Genomic DNA, 23,224 nt, shown 5'->3' with positions numbered 1-23,224 from the left:
CAAGGGAGGGTGAGGCCTTCCATAGGGGGGTCTTCAAAGTCTGTCTTATTCTTTGGGATAGGGCCTAGGCTAACACCCTTGTGTCTAGGCTCAGGGAGTATCCCTCCATGTGGGATGGGCTCCCAAAGTCCATTCCTATGCTAGGGATAAGTACTGATCCAATACAATAGATTTCCAAGGTCTCCTCACTGACACCCACATTCAGGGGGTCTGGATCAGTCCAATGCTGGTTTCCCAGCTATCAGTCTGGGGAGCAAGAGCTCCCCGTTATTCAGGTCAGCTGTTTCTGTGGGTTTCACCAGCCTGGTGTGGACCTCTTTGCTCATCACTCGTCCTTCTCGGCAACTGGATTCCAGTTCAGTTCAGTGTTTAGCTGTGGGTGTCTGCTTCTACCAGCTGTTGGATGAAGGCTATAGGATGGCATATGAATTAGTCATCAATCTCATTATCAGGAGAGGGCATTTAAGGTAGCCTCTCCTCTGTTACTTAGATTGTTAGTTGGTGTCATCTTTGTAGCAGGGAGAGACATCTTCAGTAGTATAGTCACTGCTAAGGTGCCCATGCTCCTGTGAACAACCCTAATGAACATCATTGGGACAGACAGACAGACACACACACACACACACACACACACACACACACACACACACTGTTGGGAGGAGAAAGGGGACTAGTAGGATTGGGAAGGGAATAGGAGAGTGTAATGGGAATGACTCTGATGGAAATATGTACATATATGCAATGGCATAATGAAGCCCATTATTATGTATAATTGGCATATGTAATAACATTTTTAAAAAGATTAACCATCACAAAAGGTAATTCTTGTGTTGGAAGCTTAACCCCTAATGCCACAGTGATGGGAGATGAGGCTGTAAGAGGTAATTAGGGAGCTGAGACCCTACCTCTAAATAATGACAATAATAACCGTGGTTAGGACTTGAGAGCTCTGCCCTTGAGAAGGGTGCTTTTGTTAAGAGTTTAGCTGCTCCTACTCTTCCCTGTCCATGCTTGCCCTTTCACTGTCCGCCAAAGCATGGTGCTACAAGAAGTCCTTCAGCAGATGTGAGCCCTCACCCTCCGGTTTTGCAGCTTCCAAACCTGGAAGAAGGAATTCTATTCTGTACCCTGTGTCAAGAATGCTGCTTCAGCACAAAGTAGACTGACAGGCCAGGAGCCAAACACACAAGGTCACAGCATTATTGTTGTAGGACAAAGAATAATAACTTGTTAGGTGATGGGGGGGCACACCTTTAAACCCAGCACTCAAGAGGCAGAGGTAGGCGGATCTCTGAGTTTAAGATCAGCCTGGGGCACATCGTGAGTTCCAGGACGGCCAGGGATACACAGAGAAACCCTTTCTCAAAAAAACAAAAAGAAAAAGAAATTGAAAAACCCTGACAGGTTATCCCCCAGTTTGGAGGATCTTACGTGTCAGGTAAGGATGCTGGCAGGAGTGTGTTAGGTGACGTTACAGGTGTCAAGATGGAAAAGGTACAAAGGCATCTCTTTGTTTCATTTTCACTACATTTTAACTACAGCTACAAAAAACCTGGCAACCTACAGATGAGTTCTATTTGAGCTGAAGAGAACAGAGTTCTTGAATCTGAAGAAATTGCCTCTGCGGACAAGTTCACAGTGTCCCTGAGATAGTGATGAGTTCCACTAGAGGGCAGCAAAAATGGGAGAGGAAAGGCCCTGGGTGAGTTCCCATCAACACAGATAGGATGTGAGGGGACTTAGTAAAAACAGTCCAGGTAGTTCCCTTGTTTGGGGGGTTACTTTAGGCCAGTCAGTTTTCTAAGTGGTTTATATAAAATTAACCCGCTCGCTTCTCCCAGAGGCCCTCTGTGGAACATGTGATTGCACTAACTCTGTTCTGCAGATGAGGACAGGGAGGCACAGGGTCATGGGGTAAATGTGGGGCATGCGCTCTAGAGTCAAGCAGCATTCCTCAGCCTTTGTAATCCTCCTTACTTCAAAGAGGGAGGAGACTAGAGAAACGAGAAGATAGCAGAGGTCCCCATAGACGCAGTTCCAGAAGGCTCTTTAAAGGCAGTTCCAGAAGGAGGAAGCTGAGCAGTCAAGAAAGATCAGAATTCCCCCACGTATAAACCCCATGTGCCTCATGGGGTCCAAGCCCCCCACACACACACACACATTCTCTGAAACTGTACCCTATCCTTATACAGCTGTTACCAGCCACTGTGCCTTTCTGGCTAGAATGTGTGCAGCTGGGTTTGACTTATCCTTCCTGCCATCCCCCTGACTCAGGCAGCTTTAACTACTGTCAAGAGACTGTGGTCTGAGGAGGAAAAGTATGGTAGGCTACCATCTCCCCCACCAGCCTAGGGCCTACCAACACAGGCCCCTTCCACAGATTCTGCCTGTGTTCTCTCAAAAGGCCCAAGTGATAAGCCCAGCATAGGGCATAAGCATATGGAGCTCTGTGAGTTCAAGGCCAACCTGGTCTACATAGTAAATTCCAGGACAACCAGAGCTACACAGTGCGATTCTGTCTCAAAATATTTAAAAAAAAAAAAAAAATTAAAGCCCCAAGTGAAGTCAGGCCCAATCCTTTCCTGAGTTCAGTTCTTATTTTCCTGGTTTGAACATTTACTGAGCCACTCCTGTGCACATGAACTATGCTAGTCCTAAAGTTTACAAAAGGGACTTGCTGGTGAACAAGCCATCTGCCCCTCTTGCCTTCAGTGAGTTCTGTGCTCACCTGGGTTGGAGGGCCCCTAGGAATTCCATGCCTGCATACCCAGGTGTATGATTCCTCCTGTGGAGCTGCTTGGCCTGTCCTGTGCACGGTAGGCAGCCTTCACCCTCAGATGCCCGTTGGCAGCTGGCCCAGCTCCAGAGCCTTTAGCCCATTTTCCTGCTGTGGCCTGGTGAAGAGGGGTACCGGAAAGTGGCACCTTGCCCAGACCATTTGGTGCAGGAAGAGGCAGGACCTTTCCTGGGCCCAGCTGCATGTGAGTCCTGCCAAAACCACCCACACCTACCTGGCTACCTGGGGCCCTTGCCTGGGAAAGCAGCTCTTCCAACATCCCAGGACCTACCTAACACATAGACCCCTTCCACGGGACTCACTGTGCTCCCTGGAGAGCCCTAGGCCAGGGCAGGAGCCAGAGCCAGCCCTGATGGCAGCTGTTAAGAACAGGTATGACAGACATCTCCTGAGACAATACCCACACTCATTCTCTTGTCCCAATCCTCTGAGCCCCTGCTAAGTGCCAGGCCTACTAGAGACTACAAGTCAAAGGTGAGCCAATGGAAGCTGGAGACTTCAACAACCTATTTTCTGGCTCAGGGGTGAGAAGGGTGGGGGTGGGGGCCCACAGTGTGAATATTCCCACCACGACAGGCAAGGAGCCCACAGTGTAACACCACCAACCACTAAGTGGGTTCACACCACCGTCAGTGGGTCTCTACCGCCAGATACAATGGGCACAAATAACCTATGAGCACAGATAATTGGAAAATGTAGTAAGAAAATGATGTTTCCAGTGTGTATAAATACATTTAATTATAAGTTTACGTAACTTAATTATTAACAGTAGCTGTGTTTAACAACCTGCTCACAAAATCCCTGAAAACAATTCCCAGCTCTCAGGTTCACACAAGCTGGCACAGCCCCCTGCAGGAAACTGAAGAAGACAGGCCCACCCAAAGTAGGGTGCTCAGTCAGGAGACAGGGGAGGCTTCCTGGATGAAGTGATACCATGGAGCTGAAGTGAGAGTCACCATACCCCAGAGAGGGGACAAGGAGTAAGCCAAACTTGGTGGAGGGAGGTGGCAGGAAAGAAGAGAGACTTTGGCATTGAACAGAAACCAAAGCTGTGAGGCTCTCTCTCTGGCTGTCGGGACATCTGGGTTCCACCCTGGTCCTGCTATTAATGTGCTATCACTTTGGCCAAGTCCTCAGTCTTCTCCCCACTGTCATACAGGCACCAGAAGCCAGATGGTCTGCAGGCCTGTGGGGGTGTCTAGAGCCCCCAGAGATCTGTGGAGGAGCCTGGTGTCTGGCTCATGACACTCATAGTAGGCATCTGGCCCACAGAAGACATTCAGTAGCCAAATCTCCCCTCTCCCTTCAGCCAGTTCCCCCAGGTGATCACCGAAACTCCTGGCTTAGCTGCTGGTTTGTAACTATAATTACAGTCATTTCTAGAACACTTTTCTGCCTCCCCTAATTACCAAGCCCATGCGATTCCAATTACACATCTAAAGAAACATGTCAGGAACCCCTCCCTGAGACCAATCTGGAATTGCAGCCCCCAGGCCAGCTGGGATGTCACGGGAGCCCTCCCTCTGCCACTCCCTCAGTGCCAACCAGGCAGGAAGTCTTCAGCCCACCCAGGGTCAGCCCTCAGCCCTGGGTGAATACAGGATCAAGGAGGCAGATGAAACAGCAGGGGGCTTGCATCTAGAAAGGGAAGAGTCCTCTCCTGGCCAAGTGGAAATCCTCTGACCACAAAGTAGATGAGTCTCCAAGCTCTGGGGTCACCATCAGGGTGCACCTGGGTAAAGTTTAGGACATAGAGTCTGGTCTTGAGTCTGTTATTACCACCCACTGCATAGGGCACCTACCCTTCAGAGAGGCTGGGCTGCTCACACCTGCTGGGCAAGACATCAACACACTCCAGAGAAAGCCTCATTATTCAGGATTCTGTTTGGGAGATGCTGTCCCTCAAACCAAAATAAGCCTCCCACAGGGTATACTAACACATGCCTTTAATCCCAGCACTCAGAAGGCAGAGGCTGACAGGTCTATGCGGGTTCGAGGCCAGCCTGGTCTACATTGCCAGTTTCGGGCCAGTAAAGGATACCCAGGACCCTGTCTCAAAATCAAGAGAGTGGGGGGAAAGGAAAGGAAAACAAAATAAAAAATAAGCATCCCATGGGGCTGGTGAGATGATTCAGTGGTTAAAAAGCACAGGCTGCTCTTCCAGAGGTCCTGAGTTCAATTCCCAGCAACCACATGGTGGCTCACAACCATCTGTAATAGGATCTGATGCCTTCTTCTGGCATGCAGGTGTACATGCAGGCAGAACATAAAAAAATAAGTAATAAGCTGGGCGGTGGTGGTGCACGCCTTTAATCCCAGCACTCAGGAGGCAGAGGCAGAGGCAGGCAGATCTCTCTGAGTTCAAGATCAGCCTGTTCTACAAGAGCTAGTTCCAGGACAGCCTCCAGAGCTACAGAGAAACACTGTCTCAAAAAACCAATAATAATAATAATAATAATAATAATAATAATAATAATAATAATAAAATTTTAAAAACTTTAAAAAAATAGAAATCTAGCCAAACGGTGTTGGGTCATGCCTTTAATCCTAGCACTCAGAAGGCAGAGACTAACAGGTCTCTGTAAGTTCGAGGCCAGCCTGATCTAACAGAGTGAGTTCCATGACAGGTTCCAAAGCTACAGGGCATAAAATGAAGTAGAAAGGGTCCCAGGTACCTAAGACTATTAGTACCCATTAAGGCCTAAGAATTGTCACCTAGGACAAGTGACCAGCTTTCAGAATAAAATCACCATAGTTCCCAGGAGATATTTGCAGAGACAGCCCATCCTGCCCTGGGGTGCTGGGGGTCTGGCCTATGTGGACACTGGTGGCATGTAGGTAGTGGAGCCATGCCAGTCAGGATCTTCCCTCCTCACCAGACCCCAGGCTTCTCTCAGCCCCCAGGACAGGATGCCACCTGACCTCTGACCTGTGCCCAAGAGTCAGTAGGCAGGATCTAGAAGAGGGGGAAAACTTTTTTTGTTGTTGTTTTTGTTTTATTGCCAACTTGTCACAGGCTAGAGTCATCTGGGATGAGGAAGCATCATTTGAGGTATCTCCATCAGACTGACCTGTAGGGAAAGCTGTGGAGCATTTTTAAGTTAATGATCCATGTGGGAGGGTTCAGCCCACTGTGAGCAGGGGCACCCCTGGGCAGGTGGTGCTGGGAGACATAAGAAAGCAAACTGAGTAAGCCATGGGAAGCAAGCCAGTGAGCAGCACCCCTCCATGGTTCCTGCCCCTGCTCCTGGCACTGTGATCAGGACTACCAAGCCAAATAAACCCTTTGCTCCCCAAGTTGCTTTTGTTCATGGTGTCTATCACAGCAACAGAAAGGAAAGTGGGGGGGGGGGCTGGAGAGATGGCTCAGAGGTTAAGAGCACTGACTGCTCTTCCTGAGGTCCTGAGTTCAATTCCCAGCAACCACATGGTAGCTCACAACCATCTGTTATGAGATCTGGTGCCCTCTTCTGGTGTGCAGATATACATGGAAGCAGAATGTTGTATACATAATAAATAAAATCTTAAAAAAAAGTAATTCTTAAAAAAAAAAAAAAAGGGGGAAAGAAAAGCAGGGCAGGAGTCCAGGCTGGTCTCTGAAGCAGCTTCCGGAACTCCACTCTGCCCTGCTCAGACCCACAGCCTCCACCTGCAGCTCTCTCTTCAAAGTGTATCATTAGTCTGTGTGATCATCACGCCATCGCTGAGTGTTGAGTATTATTATCCCATTTTACAGAGAGCAAGCTAAGTCAGCCAAGGTCCCTCCCATTCCACTGCGGCCTCCTCACATGAAGGGGCCTAACAGCTGGCCCTGGGCTGACCAGGCAGGGCTCAATAGGATGTCTAACACTGGGGCCTCTCTCGGTGGCCAGTAGGGGGCAATGCTGCCCCCAGAGAGGCCACACCCAGGCTCCATTCAACTTGCTACCAGGACACAATAAGGCTGAGGTGCAAAAGGGGTTTGTCTTTTCTAACCTATGCACAAAAGACAAAAGCCCTCCCTCCCTTCTTGTGTGTTCACCAGCTGAGAGAACATTCTAGAAATGCACCCAACTCTTTCTATCAAGAGAGGGAAAAGGCTGGAGAAAAGAATGTGTCCAGGTCACAGCTGCATAGAAAGTTGTCTTGAAAAAGGAAGCCAGGCCTAAGTAGGAGTTCCCAGAGGCTCCATGCTAAGTGTTCCCATGACATCACATTGGGATAGAGAGTGACCGTCCAACTGCTGTGGGGAGAGAGGGATGCCTCAGCCCCTGGATAGGAAATGGGGTAAAGGTGAGAAGGGTCAGTCAGGAGAGCTCCAGCAATAGAGATGACATACTTGGGCCCGGAGGAGAGACCCATGGGTGACCTGCCCAAGCAAGGAAAACTCCAGAAAACCTATCAGCCCTAAAACCCTTTCTAGTGGTTTTATTTCTCAACCAGAGTTTTGGAGCCTGGCCCCAGAACAAATAGAAGGGACTAAGGACTAGAGGTCATAAGGATCCCACAGGCTAGGGCATTGTACCATGCTTGGTCATGACCTTAGTCCTCCATCTGGCAGAAAGGACCAGAGGGCCTCTGATGAGTCCCTTTTAAACCCCAGCCTTATTGTGTCTTGGGACCCATGGCAGGTGGCTGGAACCTGGGTGCAGCCACTCCTGGGGCAGCATCTCCCACTACTGGCCACCTAGAGAGGCCTAGTATGAGACTTTCTGTTGAACTCTGTCTGGGCAGCCCAGGGCCAGTTGTTAGGCCCCTTCATGGGAAGAGGCCACAGAGGGGAATGAGAGGGATCATGGCTGGCTTAGCTTGTCCTCTGAGGGCCCCTCTATGCCACTACATCCAGGCAATTTAAGTGAAGTCCCATCGAAGCCAGCAGCCCCACCCCACAGTTTTCCACTGCACAAAAAGGCCAGGGCTAAGGAATGACAGCAAATACAGGGCAAGAAAAATGGAGACAGGACAACACTGGGGATAGGGCAGCACTTGCCTGACTGGCACGAGGTGGAGGGACTGGTGACTCGCACATCCAATTGATGGGCATTTCCTTAGGAGCAATAGAAACCAGACAAGGAAGCAGGTGCAGTGTGTTCTGAGTCAGCAGCCGTCACTGTGACCTCACCCACCACCTCATGCTGACTTTGAATCCATGTCCCAGTGCTCTCAGGGTCACACCTTGCCCTTCCCATTGCCTCCACCCTCAGCCTGCTTCAGCCGCTGTGGTCCTTGACTTGAACCACAGAAACAGCTTCAAATGGAAAATTGCCTTCCTTTCAGGGTCCCATACTGACAGTAAAGGCAAGGATCCCAGCTTCTCCCAGTCCTTCAGCTCTCACCATGGGCCTTTACTCCCTCTCTTTCTTCCACTTAGGACCCCCCCTCCCAACTCCACTCTGCCTAGTTATTACTATTCATCCTTCATGTTTGAACCCATGTCACCCTCTAAGGAGCCTTCCCTGGCCTTCCTGCTCAGTCATCCTCATGACATGCTCCCCGACACCCCTCTCTGTGGTCAGACCAAGACTTCTGTTGTGTAAATGGTGTCTGTTCCCTCCCTCCACTGGATCTGAAGGACCAGGAAAATAGGAGCCAGGACCCTATTATCTCCGAAGCATGGGGCACAGTGCCAGGCACACAGTACATACTCAATAAACTTCACAGAAAGAATGGGTTCTTCAGTTGGCTGGATGTCTGTCCCTCTCTACCTTGCCCAGTCCCAAGCCTCTCTCTGACCATTCTCCTCTGCTTCACAATGGTTGGGCTCTATGGTGAGGACAAGCATAGGGGACCCATGATTCAAACAAGAGAGACTTGTATAAATGCCCCAGCAGGTTCTAGATAGCCTCAGTGATACCAACTGCTCTAACTCATGACTCAGAGTAATCCCAGAACTCACCCCCGACAGGAGGAAGTCTTCTCTCCAGTCTCAGGGCCAGTGGCCCTCGGGGATGATCTAACTGCCTAGCTGCCCAGAGGGGTCAGTGCCCAACCAGGGTCACACAGCGGAACTGCCAAAGAGCCATACCAAGGATCCAGGGCACCAACTCCTACCCAGGGTTCTCCCTGTGCTATAATAAATGAGGCTATTTTTAGGAAGCTAATTAGCAAGTCAAATATGACTCCTGCTAAAAATAATGCCACCTTTATGCTTTTCAGAGTCTCTGCATCACCTCATTTGCTCTTGCAATGAGGGAGTGGGTGGGGCAGCCAGGCAGGTGGGGATCTCATCAGAAAGGTGCAGTCTCCAGAGAGGAAGTGTCTGGTCCTCAGACAGGAAGCCCAGACTTCTGCTTTGCCTGCCTGAGCCTGGCGCTAGCCCCAAACGGCCTTCTCCCTGCTCCTAGACCTGCAGCAGCCTTGACGCCTGATGTCCACTGGTGCTTCTCCTGGGTAAATCCCTCATCACATGGTGGACAAGGTCTGGATGGGAGGCATGGGCTGCTGCTGTGCAGCCTGGGTTGCCCCTCAGTTGGGGGCTCCAGCTCCCCATTAACAAGGGGCTGGGTCACATGCACCTGCTAGTCCTGCACCCCCTCCTCCAGCTTGACTCCTTTCCACCACAAAGGCAGCACCAGACAGGGCTGGACAGACAGACATGAGGTCAGATCCTCAGTTCCTTCCTGAGCCCCCAACTCGGATGCAGCTGGGCTGGTCCTGCAGGGAAACCGGGGAGTGGGGAGGGGTGAACTGTGTCTGACAGAGGATGTGCCTGAGCCCCTGTTTTCCAAACAAGCAACTCACACACGATCCAGAATACCATGAGCTCCTCCCTTCCCGAAAGAATAGGCTGAGTCCCCAAGGGAGAAGTACAATCTAGAGGGTCCCCCAGTTCCCAGAGGTCTCCACTCAGAACAAGGACAAATTATGGCAAGTGCTTCACTGAGATGTAGACTGAGCTCTTTGTAGTCAAGAGGGCTACTGGGAAGGGGCCTATGCTGGGTTATTGAAGAAGACAAGGGGCCCTGAGACAAGCAGCAGGTACAGAGGGTGGAGGACTGAGGACCCCTGGATTGCTCTTACAGGTACATCCACCCAGTGTCTCACCTTGCCCATAGAGTCAGCTGCTTTGGAAGGGTCTGGGCTCATGGTCCATTATGAATTTGATATGATCAGAGCCACACTCCTTCATCCAGGAGTCCTTGTGCTGGCAGGTCTAACCAGGAGAGGTGGTTTCACAGGGAGGGGACAAGGATTTAGATATCCTAATGAGAAATGAAGGGCAGGGGCCACACAAGGTAGAACAAACTTGTCCCAGAAAAGCCACAGGTGCCCAGGAAGATACCTCTCCTGCATACTTGGGTGGGTACCGACTTGTCCAGATCTCCACTCAGCCAGCAGCTTCTGCCTGTAAGAATCATGTCTGCTGTTAAACATATTGACTACAGGACCAGGACCATAGCCAAGCTGGGTGGGGGTGGGGGATGAAATGCTGATACTGCAAAAACAAGGCCATCAGCCTGCAAAGAAAGATGGGAAGAGGCTGTGTCTCAGGAGTCGATTCTGAGATGGCACCCAGCTATGTGAGTTCTCTGTCCCCAGGTCTCAGCTCAGCAGGCTCCTGATTACTATTTGGAGTCAGGGCTGCTCAAGGCCCTATGTGGGCATAGCTAAGAACCTGCTTCATTCTTCAGAATTCCTCTCACCCTACCTGAACCAGAGCCTTCCTCTGCTGATGGAAAAGATTGCATGCCCTCAGCACCCACCCCGCACTCCTGCCATTGCCCCAACACAAGCAAAAGGGACCACAACAAGGGAAGTCCTGAAAGATTGAGCTAAGAAGTGGCAGCATGGGGTGGGGGGCCTGCAGGTGTCTGGTGCCCCCATGGCGGGAGGCAGCAGTGGCCGGGTAGCAGGTGTGGGAGCCCTGACATCGGCCTGTCACACGGCATCAGGGAGGGAGCTGTCAGTGCCGGGTGAGGCTTGGGAGCCTCGGGGAAGCTGCAGCTTTTCAGCTGAGTGAGCGAGAAACATTGGCTAAAGTGGAGTTGGTGCCCCACTTTCTGGGCACAAGCTGGGGAGGGCCACCCACTGCCTTCAGGGTCCCAGGGAAGCAGGAGAGCTTGGCGTATAAACAGCCAGATGAGGCCAGGCAAGTATACGTGCTGCTGAGATCAGTGTCCCAGACAGGTAGAAGACAGGTAGCTATACCCCCCCCTCCTCTTTCATGTGAGGAAAGAGAGGCATACTGGGTAGGAAAGGAGAGCTGGTGCTGGGGAGTAGTCCTGATGTGAGTGAAGAAGAGAAGACCATGTATCTCAATGGTAGGCTCAGCAAGGCATGGCGGGTTCAGTGGTTAGTGGATGCCTCAAATGTGGGGTGCAGGCGGAGTAAGGCTGTCCACACTGGAGTGGGAGAGCCTGGAGGCGAGCACAGCCCTTCAGGACAGCCAAGGAACAATAGCCCCAGCTCTAGAGCTTGCATTCTAGAGAAGTTCACTCTAGCCTCCTCCAGAGTCACCCCTCCAACAGGGCCAAGCCCGAGGACATGCCTACCCAAGGCCACTCTCTTTCTTCCCAGCAGAGGATCCAGAGTTCCCTGCCTAAAAGACCCCCAAGCTTCACTGTGTGGTCTGTATGGGTCTTTTGCCTGGCCTGAAAGGTAGCCAGGAGTCAGGGTTGTTGAGTATGGAGATGGCCTATGATACTGGCCTTGAGTCAGTGACATGTGTCAGTCAAGTTTGTGCTAGGGGAAGAGCGGACACCCACCCTCCATGATGCTGCCTCTTTTCAAAACTGCACTCCAAGAGTCCACGACTGCTAAATGAGATCTGCCTCCCAGGATGGCATGAGGGTGTACTCGTCTGTGTGCTTGTCAGCGTAGGCGGAGAGCGCATGCTCTATTTAGCTGTGTGTTGGCTTGATGTACAACGTTTAAGTATCTAGACATATGGCACATGGAGTTTCCATTTTCTGTTCCTGCCCTGGGCCCAGAAAAGTTTAGAAGTAGGAGTCCAAGAGGACTCTGGGACAAGCCCCGGGGCAAGGTTTAGACCCTGGCCAGTAGAGAGCACACCAAAAGCTGAGCTAGGCAGAGCTGACAAACTAGGAACTCCAGAACTGCAATAGTGGGTGCAGGGTCCCAGAAGACTGAGTGCAAAAGGATTGGGGTGAGCAAAGGCAAGCCAGACAGCAGGTGCTGCCACACTAGGGTTTCCTCTTAAATATGGAAAAGCCACAGAAAGGTTGACTGTGTCGCTCAGAGTTGCACAGCCTGGTGCTGATATTAACCAGATCTATTCAGAGTCTACCCACCTGTGCACCCAGGGCACTTTGGTTTCTTATTTGTGCTTCTTCCACTGGCCAACCTTTCCTCATGCTTTCCCTTTTGTCAGCACCCCTGCCACGGAGAATACTGTCCATTGCCAGCACCATCCCCAGCCTCAACCCATTCCTCCAAAAAACACCCCCCCAACACAAATCCCACTTTAAATGAAGCCAGGGCACCCAACTCAGATTCAGTTCTCACAGAGCCCCAATTTCAAATCCCTCACTACCATTTACTCCCTGGGTGACTACACGCAAGCTTCCTCGTGTTTCTAGTAACTTCATTCATGAAATGAAGATAATAAAATTTCCCCTGTAAAGGCATTAGGGAGATTAGATAAAGCTCACACACAGGTCAAGCTGTGGCAGGAAGCCAAGGCACTTAAGCCTTCTACCTCTAAACATTCCTGAGCTGTTTGGGGGGTCTCCAGAACCCAGCAGGCATGGGTTCTGCCCTCCACAAATATCTGTCCCCCAGGAGCACACAAACCCCAACCTCAGAAGCAAACAAGTAGAAAGGGGACACAGAAGTGAAGCTTGGAGGCTGGTCATGGAGGTTGTCTCTAAAGGCAGCATTAGAGGAAGGCCTTGGAAATGTCAGGGGACAAGCATACACACACAGAGGAAAGAGCTCCTGCAGGTAAGTGTACTAAAAGTGCTAAGTCCCTGGGGTAGGTGCCCCGTAGATTTGAGATCTTTCTGGCCCTGCTCTTACCTCCCACTCTGGGCCCCAGGGCTGCTGCAAGAAGGGAAGTGATAAGGGGCCTCATAGGCGCCCTAGGGTTTACGCTCACACAGGCCCCAAGGTGTCTCTTTGGGGGACTGATGAGACCAGGAGATATCCCTACATCTTTATGTCTTCCAGATTCTTCTCACGAATGCCCTCCTGGGATGGCAGCCAATACCAGCACTTTACCATAGAACTAGACAGAGAATAAAGCTCAGTGCCAAGCACTGCCTTCAGAGAACCTATGGGGTCCAGCTCACAGTGGAGTCCATGCCTCCTAAGTGCCTCAGAGGAAGGAACGCCAGATCTTCAAAACCAGAAAGAGGAAGCACAAGCTTATGGTGTGGGACCCTGCTTGAAGTTTTGTGACCAGAGATGGAAATTCTCATTCCTTTGTAATAGGGACAGGAACCCACCAGAGATAAATAGGGAAAGCAGGGATTTACCTGACCACACCAGCATGTGGGCAGCCCTGTGCTAGGAACAAAAAAAAGAAAAACCTCATCAAGTGTCACATGACATGCTATGCCAACAACCTCAATAGACTAGTACCCAGTATAGCCTAGGGTGGGTCCCTGTCTCCTTAAGCATCAGCTTCTCCCATCAAGTCGGGGAGAACATGGTAAATCTCCAGTAGGTTATCGGAGGGTCCACTGGGTGTCTAGTGACCACTACTGTGTGTACAGCAGCTAGTTTTTGTTTATTCACAGAAGAAAGATACTTCTGGATTCCAGGAAACAGGAAGTAGACAGGTTCTTAGGAAATCATAGAGCCACTCCTTAGGCAAATGTTTTACTCTGATGATTTAGTAGGTACAAGCTTGATGGATAGGAAAGGTTATTTAAGCCAGGTCCCTCCCCTGAGTTCTGCCTCCTATCATCTGTTCCCCCTGCCATCATTGGGTGCACCAAGGTGGGGCCGTGAACCCTAAAGGTAAACTAAGGGCAGTAAACATCTCTGGCTAGGACGTGTGGCCAGCACTCCAGCCACACACCTGTCCCAGCCTCCCCCGCCCTGTATCCCACCGTGATGCCCCAGTTTCCCTGCCAGGTATCTTTTCTATGACCATCTTCTTACTCTGCCCACATTCTGGAACCTTGATATCTCCCAAGAGCCCACTGGAAGGCTCCTGTCTTTTTTTTTTGTCTCCTCACTACAGTCGGGCCACCAGTGATCCTCACAGAACAGCTAAGACTGCCAGGACCTTAGTGGGGTACAGTGTTAGAAGGTGGCCCCACTTCGTTTCTTTTTCTTTCTTTCTTTACTTTTTTAAGACAGGGTTTCTCTGTGTATAGTCCTGGCTGTCCTGAAACTCGCTCTGTAGACCAGGCTGGCCTCAAACTCATAGAGATCCCCCTGCCTCTGCCTCCTGTGTGCTGAGATTAAAGGCGTGCGTCACCACTGCCCGGCTCCCATTTCTTTTTACCCCTGTCCCCAGCTCTGAGTCTGTTAGCCTCTCCAACTCACTCAGCTCTCAGGGAAACAGGAGGGGTCACTTCAGCATGACCCCCAGGGAACCTACCTGCATCTATATGCTCAACCTCCCCTCAAAACCTTCTGCTTCCTCTTGGTCCCAACCCTCAGCCACTTGAGCATCCCATCCTGCAGAAGCCCGCTGTCAACAGCCCTTAGCCCACATCACTGGCTTCTGCCTCAGGGTCTCCACTGGCCTATCACCTGCCTCCCTCTGCACCTACCCATGGGACCCATATTCATCTCAGCACCCAACCAAGGCCAAACAGCTGCCCTGCACTGCTCTGCCCACACAAGGCTCAGATCTTCCGTGTCATCCCCACCCATAGGTCACTCTCTCTTCCCAAATTGTCCACTCACGTGACCTCCTGGATTCTGAGAGGCCCAGTCAGAATTCTGCCTCCCCAACCACTCCACCTACTGGGCCACTTATGGTTCTCCTTCTTCCATTGCCTCCCTCAGAGGTTCCCCACCCAGGGCTTTATCCTGGGCTTTCTTCTCTTGCTTTCTCCTCCCAGGGAGGCAGACCTTCCCCTCCCCAGCCTGCCTCTGCTCCTTCACCCTTGAGGCCTGTGGCTCCAAACAAGGTAAATCTTGTGCCTGCTAGATATCACCTCCAGGCTGTTATCATCACCACTACCCCTGCTCTACTTGTCATGGACCCCCACCGTGGCCTGGGTGCTGAAGGCACCCAGTACTAGTACTAGGCTGTACTACCAAAGCTCACACCTGACCACGGCCCACCCATCTGCTGAGGGCCATCTAATGAGTCTCTCTAGTGCTCCAGCTGCCGTGCTCCAGCCTCTCAAGTTAGAAGCCAATGGTTTGATTGCAATGTCCCTGGTGACATCTCCTACTCTTCTTTTTGCCCAGCAGCATGTAAAGGCCTGTCCTGTTGTAGGTGTGGTTCTGCTTCAGGATGCCCCAGACCAGGGTTTAAAGCAGACATACTTTTATTGCTGCTCTCACCCACAGAGTCAGTGTCATCCTGACCCCAGGTCATCTGGAGCATCACCTGCTATCAGATGATGAAGGGACACAGAATCTACTCACAGATGTGTCCGTCCGGAATGGTTACTCACCACCTCCTCCTTGCCCTTCTCACTGGCTAGAGTGAATCTCACACTGTGCCTGGCCTCAGAGGGAGGCGTGGCCCTTCCAAGGCCCAGAAGTAAAGAAGATGGACATTGCTGCTCAGGAATAACGTGTACCACACTTCTGCTTCTGAAACACGTCAGACCTGCTCTCCTCCCGCTCCAGACCTCTGCCTTCCCTCACTATCTACAGGGCTCACTCCTTTGCCCTCCCCACAACTTTGTTCAAACATCTTTCCAAATGTTCCCTGACCACCCACTTAACACTTTCGACACCTCCCTGGTAGAGACTGTCCGTCATACTCATCTGTCTTTGTTTTCCATGAGTTTAACCAACGATCATCACATGTTTCTCCTTCTTGGAAAAAAATTACTCATTTATTTTGTATGCATGGATGGGGGCATTCCACAGTGTATGTCCAGAAGTCAGAAGGCAAATTTAGGGAGCTGGTTCTCTCCTTCTATATAGTGGATCCAGGGAATCATATATTTCTTGATCATTTTTTTTGAAATTGTGTAAGTATGGGTGTTTTGCCTGCATATATGTCTGTACATTGTGGGTACTATGCCCATAGAGGCCAGAAAATGATGCCAGGTACCCTGTAACTGGAGTTATGAAGATGGTTAGCCATGTGGGTGCTGGGAATCGAACCAAGGTACTCTGAAAGAGCAGCCAGTACTCTTAACCAAAGTCATCTCTCCAGCTCCTCCTCACTGATTATTCTTTAGTGCCTATCTCCACCACCTGGGATGAAACTCCTTGAGACAGGGCTACTTCTGACTTGGCAACTGATGCAAATTCAGCTCTGGGAACAGCACCTGTTGTACAGTTCAATACTCTGGAACATGAATAAAATAATGAATGGAATCAAGGACCTTGGGCTCCACCGTCTTCCACGACATCTTCTCCAGCTCACCACCAAGTCTTGTTCCCATGGCTCAGAATCTCTTAGTTATTTGTAAAGGTTTATTTTTACTATCTTTAGTTGCCTGTATGCATGTGTGTTTGCCCATGGGTATGTGCATGTGAGTGCAGACACCTGAGGAGTCCAGAGGAATTAGATCCCTGGAGCTGGAGTTACAAACAGTTGTGAGTGCCTGACCTGGATGCTAGTAACTGAACTCTGATGCTCTGGAAGAGCAGCAAACAGTTGACTCATCTCTCCAGCCCCAAACATCTCCATTCTACACCTGAATTCCCACATCACCGCCTTCCTCAAGATCTCATGAACTTTTTTTTTTTCCCATGTTGAAGATCAAGCCCTGTGCATGCTCAGAAAGCACCGTACCACAGACTACATCCCAACCCCTCACTTGTTCTCATCTGAGTCTCCATCTTACAAGCCTTCTGGGTTTCATTATAGCCTCCACCATCCCTCTCCTCCAGCCACCCATTCCAGTCAGTGACCACTCTAAAGGGCAAAGTAAAAGAGACCAACGTGGCTGGGTAGTAGTGGCATAGACCTTTAATCCCAGTACTCAGGAGGCAGAGGATGGTGGACTTCAGTATGTTCTGGGCCAGACTGGTCTATATAGTGGTTCCAAGCCAATCATAGCTACACAGTGGCAGCCTGTCTAGAAAAAAAAAAAACAGAAAAAAAGGGATCAACATGATTATGGCATGAGCTCTGAAAGGTTCAGGCTTTGACGCTGATCGGCTCTACCTCTTTAAGAGACAGACCCTGCCCCCTGACAACAGTCAGGGCATGCGCAAGAAAACGTGCTACGTCATCACCACGTCACCCATGATGACTCTGGACATGCGTGGAACCTCAGTGCGTATGCGCAGTCTTCCCTTTAAAAGTCCCAACTTTCCTGCTTCTCTCTGCTTCCTCTCTACTCTCCTCTGTTTCTTCTTGGCTCTCTCTCACCTATGCACTCTCTCTGCCTCTATGGCGACCGGCCATGGTGGTTAGCCATTACCCCTGTTCCTCTTCTCTCTTAGTCTCCCTGTACGGGCCTTATAATAAACTAGTCAACATGTCTCAGCTTTCTCTTTTCCTCTTTTTAAATAAAAACATAACAAGCTCAGTATCCAGTTTTGTGGGTTCTTTCTCTGGACCTATTTCTTACGTGACTTTGAGAAGATTCCCTCACTCTCCATGCTCCATTCCCACGTTTGTAAATGGGGCTGTTTAGATGGTTGAGAGGCTTAACTAAGACACTGGGTACCAAACACAGAAGTTTTCCATGGCTCCTAGCGATTTTCAGTTTCTTCTCCAAACCCAGGACATCTTGTAAGCTGCTCCCCTTCTCCCTTGGCTGCAAGCACACTGGGCACACTGATTTGCTCCCTGATCTAGTGAACAATTACTGTCTCTGTTCTAAAATGACTTGTACTTGCTTTTTCACTTAACAAAAAAATCCCAGAGTGGTTTGACACATTCATACACAGGAAAAGTTCATTCATATTCCCTTTGTACAGCTGCATGGTATTCCAGCACAAGAACATGTCACAGTTGCTACCAGTACTCTCTGGTGGCATATGAAGGGTGTTTCCAGTCTCCTGTCACAGGAATTACCAGGCATTTATGTTGCCTTGTGTGGGTCTCTGTGGGTCAAATACTGGCCCAGAAGTTCTGAGAAAGGTATGATGTGTTGCTTTTCACCATCTTATCAATCCAGCCTGCTCCCCAGCAGAGCCAAAGGGCTCAGAACTCATGTTCTCCCTTTAAACCACCCTGCCTCCTTCAGAAGAGAAATCGAAGCCGTGAAGGATCTGAGCCAGCCCCACTTTCTGCCACAGTTAAGGTCCACACCTTTGAACTTGAGTTTGACAAGGTTAGCAGCTCATCTGGGAAGTCTCAAAATTAGCTGAGGAAAGGCAACAGAGCCTAGGCCATTCCCAAATGCTGGAGGACTGCCCATAGTTTGGGGTGGTGTGGACTTTTATGCAGTATCTCTTCACTTGGCTGTCTTTTCTTCTGTCGCAGCCTCTGGTCCTATGTCAATGGCTCACTCAGAAACTGAAAGATGGGTAAAGTTCCCCAGATGCCAGCAGAAACAGGCCGTAGGATAGCCAGACCCCAACAGGAGACTCTCAGGTGCTGATAGAGGGCAACTGAGAGGCAGCCTGGGCTGAGGCTCACAAGGAACCCACACAGAGACAAGAGCTGAGTCAGCTACCATCTGCTGTAGGGATGGGGCTGTAGGAGTCCTGGATGCCTCAGAGGTCCATGCCAGTTTTATGCAAGAAGGGGACCTGCACAGATGTACAAATATTTTGGGAGCTCCTCCTCAGCCCCCCTGCTGGCTTCAGGAAAGTTCCTGATGTTTGATGGAGCCCTTGGGTCCCCTCAGGCGCTCTCATTGTTCTCTGCATTCCTGCCCCACCCACCTCTGCTGCAGTCAAACATGCAGAGCAAAGGTTTGATCCTTACCAGCAAACAGGATCAAGAATCATTTTGACTAGTTTGGCAGCTCCAGTGTACCAACAGAGTACCTCATCCCTTGTAAATGGATCATATAAATGGAGCACCTATACCTCTGGTCTGCCTGTCAGAGCTCTGAACCCCCAGTCCTAACTAGAGAGCTTGTCACAAAGGTGTCATGACATCATCCTGAGTCCAATGCTTCCTGCCATGAAGGCCTAGCTGGGGCAATATGGGGGCTTACGCTTGAGACCATTAAGTTGTCAGGGTTGAGGGGGGTTTTGGCTATGACTATCACCTTGCAGTGTCAAAACCCCAACTCTCTTGTATTTAGCACCAGGGCAGGCCCCAGGAAAAGCCAAACCTCAGAGGCCCTTGCTAATGACCCAGAAACTGTCCCTGAAGCCCCATAGGAGTACATGATGGGGAAGTGAGCCTTCCTGACGCTGGGGCTGGGAGGTGCTTTAAGGACAGCATCTTCTGGAATTTCCCCTACCACTTGCACTTCTGCACAATGGTCCTCTGGATTCTGCCTTGGGACAGATCAGTCCCGAGACAAGGAAAAAGGAAGACACAAGTGGACACAAGGGTAGGTGTGGGCCAAGGGATGGTGGCCACACCTTTAATCCTAGCACTTGGGAGACAGAGGCAGGTGGATCTCTGAGTTTGAGGGCAGTCTAGTCTACAGAGTGTGTTTCAGGGTTCCAGGACAGCCAGGGCTACACAGAGAAACCCTGTCTCAGAGAGAGAGAGAGAGAGAGAGAGAGAGAGAGAGAGAGAGAGAGAGTTGGTGTGTACTGAGATCCACCAGGCCTCCTCCCAGCACCCAGGATCACTCCTGAGCATCTTGGGTGGGGTCAGAGGCAAGAGAGAAAGGGAGCCTCTCTCCAGGTGGGTCCCTCTGTTAAGGCCCAAAGCTCCCACACCTTCCCCTACCCTTTGAGAGATCTTTGGAAGCCAGACACCTCCCCCACAGAGCCACAAGACCCCTGACAAGCCTTAATCTGCCCTTGCAAGGCCTTGAAGTGGAAGTTAAAGATGCACGTGGCCTTTGAGCCCACTGACCATTGTGTAAGGAAAAAACTCCAGGCTTAGGCAAGGACTGAGCACCGTTTCAGGCTGTATCTACCTTTAATATCTTCCATGCACTACCTTTGCCTTTACTAGACCAAAAGCATGCTGGGAGAATAGTATGTCACACACACACACACACACACACACACACACACACACACACACACACACAAGCCAACCTGATATGGTCAGAGACTCACCTGGGGCATTGTGAGTCAAGGCAGATGTAGATCAAGAGTCACTGGGCTGCAGCTTGGTTCTCTAAAGTGTGAGTTCATTGAGGACACCTTTCCAGGTTGTCTTACAGCCACTGGCTGGCTGCTCTATGCTTGGAGTTATGAAAGCAGGACAGACTGTGGATGTCATGAGCCAGCCAGGCTTGGCCCTGCTCAACCAGGCCTCCCACCTCCAGACTAGCCCTCCCTCACCCTTGAGAATCAAGATGGGTTGGCTGAGAGTCAGCCCTACCACCATCCAAACCCTAAAATCGGGGTCTCAAGGGGACAAGAAAGGCAGAACAGAGAGAGGCAGAAGAGAAACCAGTTTGTGCAGACCCTGGGGGCCTCTGTCACTCAGCCCTCACCCACACACCAAACAAGAACCTGGCAAAGATTTCAGAGCCTGGCTTTCTCCCAACAGGGGATATCTATCTCTAGCACAATTGTGCATTTGCACACGTTTGTGCATACAGACATGTACACGCACATACATCACACATATATAACTAAATGAGTTAGTGAGGACGTGTTGTGATGGAAAGCTGAGCTGATGGTGGTAATGTGAAATAGTTTTGCCCTTGGAAAGAAAGCAATTTAGCATACCGCACCCCCTCCTCCAAGAGTCAAACAGGGTTACCATACAATTACACAATCCCACTCCAATTAGATGACCAAAGAATTAAAAACATGATCACACACAAACTTTCCCCAGATCTTCATGCAGTATTACTCATAATATCCCTAGATGCAAGTTGGTGAGTAGATAAGCCAAATACGACAGAGGTGTGAATGGGGTGTCATCAGCCCTAAGACGGTGGGAAGAGTAGATTCATTCTTCAATGCAGATAACACGGAAAGCATTAAGCTAAGTGAAAGAAAGCAGACACAAAAGTCTGAGGTGTGACCTAGACAAATTCACAGAGGCAGGAAGTAGAGTAAGGGGAGGCGGGAAAGGAAAGTGACTGATGGTAGGAAGTCGGTTTCTTGTAAGTGAGGGAGGGTTCCGGAATTGCTGAATGGAAGGGTCACACAGTAGTGTGAATATGTGAAAACCACTGAACACTTGAAAACGATGACTCTTTTTAAATGTGGATTTCCTCTCAATAAAGGATGTGTGAAGGCCAACAGTTTCTCCAGAGAAAATCGTGAGTGGCCAAACCTGGCTGGTTTGTCTATTTGTACCTGTCTGCAAAATTGTCACACAAGTTAGTCTTTGCTCAGAGATGCCCCCATGCCTCTCTGATGTCCCCGTGAGGAGATGGGGAAAGCCAGTCCCAGGGAGGCCTAAGGCCATCCAGTGGAGAGCTCCCCTTTTGTTCACAGCTTCAAACAAGTATCACAATAAAAGGGCTGCAAAACCAGCTTCAGTCCCAGCTCTCTCCAGGTCTCTATTGTGACCTGGTTTCCCCTCAGTCATTAATTACATCTTAGGGTCTTTCTGAGGCAGGATATGGCCTAACAGAGCCCCAGGATGAGTGTTCCCTCCTAACAGTGCCTTTTTGGCATGTGTGCTGGCCATGTGTAGACCAGCAGCTGGGAAGCTCTTCCTTGGTTTGACCACAGTATCCCACTGGAAAAAACGGTGGGCAGAGGTTTCCAATGAGTCAGTTCTAATTCAGTCTTATTCAGCCTCAGGCCTCCATGGGGGCGGGGGTCCTAACCTGTGGGTGTTAATGTGGTGGTAATGAAGCAGGATGTGGGTACCCTCTGCCCCCTAAGCAGCTGCTCTGTGAGAGAAATCCAACCCCCCATGCATAGTAGGAAAGTACTTCACCACTGAGTTACACCTCTGCCCTCCCTGAGATGGTTCTGATGAAAGCCAGCAAAGGACAAAGCTGTCATCCTCACCTGCCCCATCAGACTTTCCATCGAAGCAGAGGAGACAGATCCCACCCAATCATCTCTGGTCCTACTGAAGTCAGAATGGCTAAGCACCACTCCCATCTCGGAGCTCCTCGTGTCTTGAGACAGATGATCCCACCCCTTCCTCTGATGACTTAAGTCTTAACGGACTGTAACCTGGGAAGCCCTGACCCTGGAGTTGGTTCCACTCCAGATGTGATTTTGGTGATCCTGCCAGTGAGTCACCCTTCCCTATCTGCTATATTCACCCTGTGTTAACCGTGAGCCTAAGCAAAGGGAGGCACTCAATGGATAGCTATGCAGTGAGTAAATGAGAGTGATCAAGTCGGTCTAAACCCCGAGTACATCTGAGACATGAAACTCTGGCAAACAACTTACCCTTCCTGGGCCTGAGTTCCTTTAACCGAACATGGAGACAGTGGGCCTGGTTGTAGCCTGTAACCTGAGGAGACTGACAAGGTGAACGCAAGTGCCAGGCCAGTCTAGGTTGCAGAGCAATTCAACCCCAGCCTAAAGAAAATAACAAGACCCTATTCCAGAATTTAAAAAGAACAGGAAGAGGAAGAAGAGTCGAGCATGCAGCTCAGTAGAGGGACATATAGCACATGAGAAGCCATAGGTTCAATGTTCAGTAACACACACACACACACACACACACACACACACACACACACACACACAGTGGGGGTCAATACCAATTTCCAAGAGTTTATGAAAAACCTCCAAGATAAGTCACATTTTCTCTCTAAACTAATTTTTACTTACATTGGTTGATTGTATATGCATGAGGGGTTGCTGACCCTCGGAGGTCAGGACAACTCTTTGAAGCTAGTTCTTTCTTTTCACCATGTGGGTTCTAGAGAATGGAACTCAGGTTGGCAGCAAGCACCTTTACCCACTAAGTCATCCTTGCCATGTTTTCAGACAGTCCTAGGCAGGTAAGTATGTGTTACTTGATATATGTTCACCTCTATTCTATTTAATAGCAGTTAACTGGAATTCTTTGAAACTAGACTGATTAATTAGTGTCCCTCTTTGGCAGGGAGGTAGACTAAGTGACAAGTTTCAGAATGCCCGCTAGGTTCTGCTGAGCTGGGTCAGCACAGCCCTTGACATAGGCCTGGAGAGTTTCAGCTCCTGTCTGGCAGGGAGAAGTGGCCCTTTCCTGGTGTCAGCCTTGGCTCCACCTGACCCTACAGGCCTCTTCTGGCAGAGCCCATAAAAAACAGGTGCTCTGAATAGGCAATGGCTGTGTGCTAAAGGGGGTAGGGGGACACAGGTTTTGTATGCCTCTTGAACCCAGGCACCAGGACACGACATGTCCTTGGTGTCTCTGAGGACTTCCTGTCTGCCTCCACCCCCTGC

General features: G+C 50.2%; 1 long non-coding RNA gene across 1 annotated transcript; it reads right to left on the bottom strand.

Annotated features, from left to right (window-relative positions):
• Nucleotides 1-355: 355 nt before the first annotated feature.
• LOC113835550 lies at nt 356-21,961 on the bottom strand. The gene is made up of 3 exons (XR_003485182.2): nt 21,845-21,961; nt 19,979-20,106; nt 356-410 (listed from the first exon to the last, which is right to left on the bottom strand). It is a non-coding gene; the product is annotated as an uncharacterized LOC113835550 (long non-coding RNA).
• Between the last annotated feature and the right edge of the window lie 1,263 nt (nt 21,962-23,224).

Source organism: Cricetulus griseus, chromosome 4 (genome assembly GCF_003668045.3).
Source record: "Cricetulus griseus strain 17A/GY chromosome 4, alternate assembly CriGri-PICRH-1.0, whole genome shotgun sequence".
NCBI classification, from domain to species: Eukaryota; Metazoa; Chordata; class Mammalia; order Rodentia; family Cricetidae; genus Cricetulus; species Cricetulus griseus.
This window is presented reverse-complemented; position numbering and strand designations above follow the sequence as displayed.